The 9469-nt window shown below is 49.0% G+C and overlaps 1 non-coding gene across 1 annotated transcript; it reads left to right on the top strand.

Moving 5' to 3' along the window:
• Positions 1-321: 321 nt before the first annotated feature.
• On the top strand, positions 322-484 carry LOC126107003 (U1 spliceosomal RNA). The gene has a single exon (XR_007523435.1). It is a non-coding gene; the product is annotated as a U1 spliceosomal RNA (small nuclear RNA).
• The last annotated feature ends 8985 nt before the right edge of the window (positions 485-9469 follow it).

Below are 9469 nucleotides of genomic sequence, written 5' to 3'. Positions count from 1 at the left end.
CTCACTTTATTGTAGTACGCCTAATTAAGTCCGACTGAGGACACCAAGAATCATAATTACTCAAATGTATAATAGACCTAATTAAGTCCAACTGAGAACACCTAGAATCATAATTACTCAAATGTATAATAGACATAAGTAGATGTAAGTAATAGTTATAAGAACAATGTCAATAAAGAGGAAATATCAAGATTGTTAAACTAAGGCCAAATAGAGCGAGAAGCTCTCCAATGGCCCGCCCATGACCCCTCAGGCGTGGGAATGAAAAGTATTAAAAAAAAAAAATAAAAAAAATAAAAAAATAAAAAAAAAGTTGAAGGCATACTTACCTGGCACAGGGGATACCATGATCACGAAGGCGGTTCCTCCAGGACGAGGCTCTTCCACTGCACTTCGGTTGGGCTGACCCCTGCGATTACCCCTAATGTAGGTAACTCGGGTGCATAATTTTTGGTAGTCGGGACTGCGTTCGCGCAGACCCGGTCTAACAGTAACTGAAACACTGTTTTATGCCTGTGGCGGTCAGATAGATTGTAACGATTTCCCCGTTTCGCCTTGAATAAAACATTGTTGGTACTGTGGTGCGATTATTTCTTAATTCATATTTATGGGCTATTGTGTTCCGGGATCTAGATGATGCTTTTAAGAATCAGTGTCGGTACAAATACGAATTATAATGATTCGGCCACAGGCATACTGTTGTTTTAACATGGCTCGTACATTTTTTTTTATATTTACGAATTAATCACTTAAGATCACGCTAAAATTTCATTTCTTCTTTCTCTGAAGTTCCCTCCTACTCCAGTACTCCTTCATATGGACTTGTGCTGTTGCTTCTGTTCACCCATCCAGGCCCTTCATCTTTCGACATGAAATCCTTCCAAATTTTGAATCATGGTCCGAAATGTATCACTATTTAACGTCTGAACTTCCTGATTGTTGAACCTTTCCTGTCTTCTTTTTCCACAGGTAGTCAAATATCTTTTTGGGTGGTTCGGTTTTGTCCATTCTGTACAGGTGTCCGAAAAATGACAACCTCCTCTTTTTCATGCTCTCCGAGATTTTCTCCATTTTTTTGTAGATTTAATTGTTGCTCCAAAGTTTCCAATCAGTTTCAACCTGAGTCGGACCCATGATTTTCCGTACTTACTAGTATCTCCAGCTTTTCCAACTTGTAATTCATTGAGAGGCATTCGCTGGCATACATTCACTCCGTTTTACCACAGTATTGTAGTGCTTTATTTTGGCGTTCTAAGTGATGCACTTTTTGTTGTAAATACTTTTAGTCAATCTGTACGCTTTCTCCATTTTTGAGATCTGGCTTCACCGAGGTATTTGAATTTTTTTACCCTCTCAATCCCCCCAGTCTCTGTTTCAAGGAATTGTGGTCCATGTTTGCCACTGGTCGTGAATTTGGTCTTCTCTTTCGAGATCCTAAGTCCTGTCTTGCCAGCGATCCTTTGTAGTAGGTTGATCTGTGTGGTCGCTTCTTCTAAGTTCTCTGAAAATATTGCAAAATTGTCAGCGAAAGCCAGGCAGGTGACTGGTTTCTCCCGATTTTCTTCGTAGACAGATCGGGCTAATCCCTTGATTTGCAAGTTCGGAATTCCAAATTCTCACAATCTTCTCCAGGACACAGTTAAATAGTATTGGTGATAGTCCATTGCCCTGTCGCACGCCTGACTTGATTTCCAGTAGTTCGGACAATTCTGACAAACGTTATTTTGGAAGTTGTGCCTGTTACGGTATTTCTGATACTGTTTGCCAGCTTGTTTTTGACACCAAATTTTATTGATTGCCAAGTCGGGAAACTACTTTCTGTACTCGTATAGGTTACAGGATAGCTGCTTTTGGCATGTAAAGAATATCTGTCTTCAAAATAAATATCTCATTTCTTTGCATTTTTGTGCTCCGAGATGTTTATATTTGCATTTTTTGATAAAATATTGACCAGGGAATCCAAGTTGCTACCACAGTAAAAATATCCAAGAATCAGGGAACTTCACATTTAGTTGAGAAATACTGAAAATTGATAATGCAAAGGAATAATGTATTAGGTGGATCATAATAGCGTTAAGTTTTGTGCGAAGGAAGCCGATTGTCATCTGCGTACTCGAGTCCTCCGTGACTGACGCTGTAGGGTCTGGAAGTTTCGTATTTACATACTACATGCCAGCGAAGTTATTTGGTGATATACTTCGATGTTATCATTAATATGCGCACATCAGATCAGTTTCGAAGTTCACTGGGGCGCTGTGACAGAGAGAAGTGATCTCATTGTATAGGGTTAATATTTTGATTGAACTATTAGTCACAGTTTTTCAGTAACTTATGTCTGCCATAATGACGTTTCCATTTTTTGCAGTCATGTCTTCCTCATTTGCGTGTAATATTGCGGTATACAGATAATTTTCATTTTATGGACCGTCTGACGTGTTGTGTTTGTAGTCAGACGGTCCCTAAAGTAAAAATTATTAGTATACTGTAAAATTACTTTTCCCTTTGAATAACAAGTGTGTTGTAGATACGATACTTTATGTGTACATATGTATATATTAAATCACAATGACTGTCTCAGAAATTTTTTTGAGCGACTTAACTGTATACACTGCAGCACATGGTTTACGAGAGAGAGATTCAGCCACGTGTTTGAAATGTTGGGGAGGAGGTGAGAGACAGCGCATGCGCAGGCTTCGCGATTTGGGTGACATCTACCGTCCGCACACAGAATTTGCTGGACCAATTGGACTGAGCATGGCGCTCCCAGGATACTGTTTTGTGTCAAATGGAGGCTGATTGTCCGTGCGTGACAGAATGTGGCACTACACCATAACGGCCGGTCTAGTTCTCTTCAATTTCATTTAGAGTTAAATGGTGAGATAGTTCACACGTGATGTGAAAAACTGTGTGTGCTCGCTTAGTATGATAAGCACTATATGACATAAAGCAGCGAACTTTTTCAAAGCCCGGTACACGTTCCACCGCCACACCTTCACCTGCCCATGATAGGCAAAATTTTCTGCCTGATTTATGCAGTACTATCACCGTCAGAGGGTGGTACGGAACTACAAGTCCCACCGCCACACCTCCAAAGTGAATTGCAGTGATGCAGTTACTGCCCTGTGGAAATTTACTGCCTCACCAACAGTTAGACCGCAATAGACCGGTGATGCTGTATTGTAACATATCATCCCGGACTACAAGTCCCAAACTCACGTGCTTCAGGTTGGGTCCCTGAAAGTGTTATTTAATATGAGTGCGTTACCGTGTCGTATCGTTACAGTTTTACACCGCGTAACAGCGTTGGTATATTTGTTATTTCGGCGTTGATGTCCTAGTAGTTATTACCCCAGGATAGCTGGGAGATTTTTGGTGTGCGTAGTCCTCTCGTGCCGGGCTTCTAGCCATGTCAGGCGGACCCGAGTCCACTGTGGAGAGGCTCGCGGAGCAGCCTTCGCGACCATCCGACCCTTGTACCGCCGCCCTTCGGGGAGAACCGCGTCAGATACGCCGCTCGTCCCGGCCTCCCGTCGCGCACAATGCTCCGCCCACTTCACAACGGGCGAAGGATCGCTTGAATCGCGCCAAACGCCACAAATCGCCGGTTGATACCACCGGCACTGAAACCGATCATCATGAAGACTGTCCACCGTCGCGTGTCAGGGTCCGTTCATCCGCGCCGTCGTCGTCGTCCGACGATTCACCTGACCGCCTAGTAATTGACCTCTCTCGTAGTGAGGCGGCGAACACATCGGCTCTGTCTGACCACCACCCGGCTGTACCTGCACCTCGCTCTACGCCGTCCCACCACCGTGGCGAGTCCTCTGGTCACCATGACCCAGTCGGAAAGTCCTCTGGCCGTCGCTCCAGACGCCCCTCCGCCCACGCGGGCTGTGGTGGCAGCGGATCGTGTTCCGATACCCCCCTGCCGGTGGACGCCGCACAGGATGGTCCTGTGGATGAGGAAATGGCTCATGCTCCCGACCGTACTTCTCAAGAGAACCCGTCAAGCCCTCTGAAGAAAGAGAAGATACCCCCCATTGTGGTATATAATGTCACTAATTATACGAAACTGAACACTGAGCTCCAGCGGCTCATTGTCGGCCAATTGAGAGCTGTTTACCAAAAAGATCACGTGAAATACCTGCTTGACAGTAGGGACGACTATCTTACCATTCTCGATTTCGTAAAATCAAAGGCGATGCCTTACTTTACCCATCAGACGTCGGGTAATCGCCGCACCAAAATCGTGATCAAGGACTTGCCACCAGAGGTTACGGCAGAGGAGGTCAAGGAGGAACTGCTTCGACTCGATTTCGAAGATCCTTTGGTCCACCAGTATAGCAAGAGGAATCCTGAGACCAGGACATTGATCCCCTGCCCTACCCACGTCGTCTCCCTTTCCCGGAGGGAGGACATAGAGCGGATTTACCAAATCCGGTATCTTCTATACACGAAAGTCCGGATTGAATCGTACGAGGGCCGCAACGGGCCAGCCATCTGTCGCAAATGCCAACGTTTACGACATACTGGGAATTACTGCTCCCTGCCGTTGCGGTGTGTTAAGTGTGCTGGTCCACATTTAGTGGAGAACTGCACACTCCCTGCTTTGGAGAAACCTACCTGTGCCAGATGTTTGGGAACGACGTACGATCCCCACCACATGGCATCCTGGAGGGGGTGCCCTGTTTACCAGAAGGCACTGAAGTCTTCTCGTCCGCCCAAAAAGAAACCGAGAACAAATTGACCTCCCCCACCGCTACGGGACATGACCAACTATCCTGTTTTGCGGGGTCAGCCTAGTGCACTGTCCTCAGCAGCCACTCTGGTACCAGCCACTCAGGCACCAGATTGCTCAGTGGCTCCTGTGCCGCTTCCTGCCCGGACTGCCACGACATCCTTTGCTGCTGCAGCCCGGTCTCCTCCTCATTGTCTGTCTTCCGTGACAGCTCCCACTGCTCACCAACTACAGGAGCCAGCTGCAGCTCCCTCCAGTCCATCTGTGGCTCTATCTCAGCCCTCGGCCCCTACCTCCACTCTGCCTACTACTACACCTGCACCTGCGCGCCGTAGGGGCAAGCAGACCACCCGGGACCCTCCCCCAGTGGTGGAGACTGATACGTCTTTTTGGGCGGACATGCGCGAAATCCTCCAGGTCATCTCCTTTTTCACGAAACCCCACATCCGGGCTATTATTCGTGACACTGCACAAAAAATCCGTCAGTCGGAGGACGGGCTCTCCAAGGTCATCGCCCTAGTGGAAGGGCTTAGTCAAATATTGTTGTAATGGCGAATGGACCTCCACACCACCACCAGCCCCCTCAGGATCTTGTCACTTGCATTTTTAATGCCAATGGCATAAAACGTATGAAGACGGAATTGAACACCTTCCTCCATGACTATCGTGTGGATGTTTTACTGGTCACAGAAACACACCTGAAACCGGCAGACGATTTCCGCCTTCGCAACATGGTATGTTACCACTCTGACCGCCACGACCGCCGTGGTGGAGGCACAGCTGTATTCCTCAACAAAGCTCTTGTCCATACCCAAGAGCCCCTCCAGCCAATGGAACACATAGAGGCCACAGCAGTTACCATCTCCACACGCCTTGGTGCCATTACCTTTGCAGCAGCGTATTTGAGCGCAAACAAGCCGCTGCTGGAAGCAGACCTCCGCACATTGTCATCCTTCGACAGGCTCATCATTGGGGCAGATCTCAATGCCAAGCACCCAGCTTGGCATTCTCGCGTGTCTAACCCCAAAGGCCGGCTCCTCCTTGACCTGGAGGACACTTTAGCACTATCAGTCTATGGCCCCCACGAACCTACCCATATCCCAGTCCATACTAACTGCCAGCCAGACGTTCTGGATGTGGCCATCTCCAAAAACATCACCGCTCAGTTTTCACTGGAAGTTCTCCACGAACTGGCCTCTGACCATGAGCCAGTACTCTTGCACCTCACCAATGCTGCCCTTTCATTTGATGTTCGTTCCACTGCGACCCTCACCAATTGGGACAAGTTTACCAGGGTACTAAATAACACCACTCGACACGACCTCAATTTGACAACACCGGCCAATATAGTCCGTGCTGTGGACTACCTTACTGCCAAAATACAGAAAGCAGTGAAACTCTCCACCTCCACTGCACCTCGAAATTTAACACCCCTGGACGACTTGCCCCCTTTGTTACGAGAGCTGAAGGTGCAGAAGAACCGCTACCGCCGGAGGTGGAAGCAGTTTCGTGACCCTCAGGACAAACGCCAAATGAGACGCCTCCAACGCGAATTCAGCCACCGGCTCGCCGAATGGAGGTCTGAACAGTGGGAGGACAGGATGTCCACTTTCCTACTCCACCAAAAATCTGACTGGGCTGTCATTCGCACCCTGCGGCGTTCTAAGCCAGCGACTGCCCATCCTATTCGCACAGCAGCGGGCTTGTCTTATGATACCCTGCAAATTGTGGAAACGCTGGCAGATGCGTTCGAGGCCCAAAACCGCCCTCTGGTCCAGGACCTTTCTCCGAACGAACTACAGGAAGAACATTGAAGTCCTGACAGCTGTTGCTGCTTTCCGCAACCACCCACCCCAGTCTGCTCCCCGTCTTACGTCCATGGGAGAAATTCAGCGCATCCTTCGACGGAAACGTGGCCGGTCGGCCCCTGGATTAGACGGAATTTTAAATGAACATCTTTGCCACCTTCCCCGCACACCACTCATCTTGTTCACCAAGATTTTAAACTGTTGTCTCACATCTGGCCTTTTCCCCCCTCAGTGGAAACAAGCCAAGCTAATTGCGATCCCCAAGAGGTTCAAGGACCCTACAGTCCCCACCAACAACAGGCCCATCAGCCTCCTAAACACTATGGCGAAGGTCCTTGAATCTGTGATCCTTCACCGACTTTCCCAACCTCTTGCAGCAGCTGGGACGATCCGTCCTGAACAGTTTGGATTCACTTCGCGCCTCTCTGCTGAACTTCAGGTCCTACGGATCACTGAACATACCAGCAAAGGCTTCAACACTGCCAAGTCGACAGCTGCCGTTTTTCTGGACTTGCAAAACGCCTACGACAAAATCTGGCAAGACAACCTCGTACACAAGATGCTGACACAGACCCCTATACCGGATATTTATGTCAAGATCGTTGATGACTTCCTCCGTGGCAGGACTTTCCTAGTGGCTCAATGGGGAATGCGTTCTGGCATTCGCCAATTGTCGGCAGGCACTCCGCAAGGATCGGTGCTATCTCCCATCCTTTTTAATATCTATGTCAATGAAATGCCGGTCATCCCCGAGTGCCACCTTGCACAATACGCTGACGACACAACACTATACACCACTGGCCGCATTACTGAGGCCGTCGTCGCCCGCCTCCAGCGACAGGTGGACGCCACTATCACCTGGTGCCGGACAAATAAAATAGCTCTCAATGCCGCCAAAACTACGGCAGTTTACTTCACGAAACGGCGCCCAGGCCTCCGCCGCAATATCTCGATTGCAGGTGTGCAGGTGCCCTGATCCCCGACAACCACCTGTCTCGGGGTCCAGATGGACCACAAGTTGCTCTTCCACTGTCATGCGGAGTATGTCACCAACAAGGGGCAAAAGCTAACCAGGGCTTTGTACCCGCTCTTTCGCAGTAGGGAACTTAACCTGCATACCAAGCTCCGCATTTACCGAACAGTTATCCTGCCTGCCCTCACGTATGGATCTGCTGCATGGGCCACGATTAGTGTCACCAGGATGCGGACATTGCAGCACGTACAGAACAAGGTGCTCAGGTGGAGTCTGCACGCCCCGCCACTCACGAGAATTGTCACTCTCCACGAGGAAGCTGATATCGTCCCCCTAAAGACGACCATACGCAACAACGCGCGGCGGCTCTATGAGAAAGTGGATGCCTTGCGGGACACTGTCCATGGGTTACGCCACGTTGGGACCACACTTCCACGACGCTGGCATCGACATCCGGTTCCCCTAACCATCCTAGAGGAATCGGATTCCGACCATGGCTAACGATAGGTCTGGCACGCCCACCACGGACGCATCATTTGGCGGGACTAGTGCCCATTCTACGTCCAATACTTTCCAATCATACCTGCCCACGTTAGGCTAAATTTTTCTGCCTGACTCATGTAGTACTGTCACCGTCAGAGGGTGGTACGGGACCACAAGTCCCACCGCCACACCTCCAAAGTGAATTGCAGTGACGCAGTCACTGCCCTGTGGAAAAATTTACTGCCTCACCAACACAGTTAGACCGCAATAGACCGGTGATGCTGTATTGTAACATATCACAAAAAAAAAAAAAAAAACTCATTCGTAGAATACGCGGTCAGGTCAGAGATTAGGTCTCTGAATGTTATGAGAAATGGGAGGGCCTACATCAACTCCACAACTAGAGGGCGGGAGGACTACCTCCAAAGGATCTTCCGACACCATATAGTGTCCTCAGTAACAGTGCGCCCAGAAAAAGTACGCGAACCGAGACAGCCCATGCAAAGGTCTCGAAAGCCACCCCTCAGCGCGGTCATCAAAAAAGTGCCATTAGATGTAGAGGCTAGTGATGTAATCCAACAGCTGCGCGAACAGGGCCTTGATGTAGAGAGGGCTTGGCGTATTACTTCAAGAGAGAGGCAAGCTCCCACCATAAACTTTCGAATAATATCACGTAATCAAGAAACGATTGATACCATTCTCACAAATGGCGTTGTCATTGATTACGCAAAAAAAGAGGCGGAACCCTCCAAACTTCCTCCACCGCAGCCGGCGCAATGCGGGCAGTGCCTGGGCTTTGATCACTCCACAGTGAACTGCAAGGCCCAGGCAAAGTGTCCGCAGTGCGGAGGCAACCACAAACTTACCCGGTGTGACGTTAAAAACCCGGAGAAGTGTGCAAACTGTGAAGGCGACCACTCGGCCTTATCTTATAAGTGCCCCAAACGTCCTAAAATCGCCGAAAAAGAAGAGCTACGTGCACCGATAAAAATCATGGACGAACCTACACCCGTCCCACCTACAGAAGAACTTCAGCAGGAAATGCTCCTGAAGAATGACTTCCTCCGAACCCTCACTGGAGCACTCGTCAGTCTGTTCCAGGACCGGCGAGAAGAAATTGTAAAAACAGTGAACCAGGTGTCGCAGCAAATCTTACATAAGAGCATCAAGGCGACCCAGTCAGGAGTCTGCCTCCATGTAACGGTGGCAGACAGGGTCAGTCCGGCAACACAACTGGACATAACACACAACCCACAATCACCTACACAACCACAGACACCTACCACACAAACATCCCAACCCCCACAAACACCTACACAACACCAGACACCCACCACACAAACGCCCCAACCGCAACACGCACCCGCACGTACACAAAACACACCACACCCACACACTTCCAGAAACAAAACCTACTAAAACCCTAGTCGCGGTACGAACATGGCCGACCACCAACAGCAGTTAAAT

Source organism: Schistocerca cancellata, chromosome 10 (genome assembly GCF_023864275.1).
Source record: "Schistocerca cancellata isolate TAMUIC-IGC-003103 chromosome 10, iqSchCanc2.1, whole genome shotgun sequence".
In the NCBI taxonomy this organism is placed as follows: Eukaryota; Metazoa; Arthropoda; class Insecta; order Orthoptera; family Acrididae; genus Schistocerca; species Schistocerca cancellata.
The sequence above is the reverse complement of the archived record's forward strand: the minus strand, read 5'-3'. Positions and strand labels throughout refer to the sequence as shown.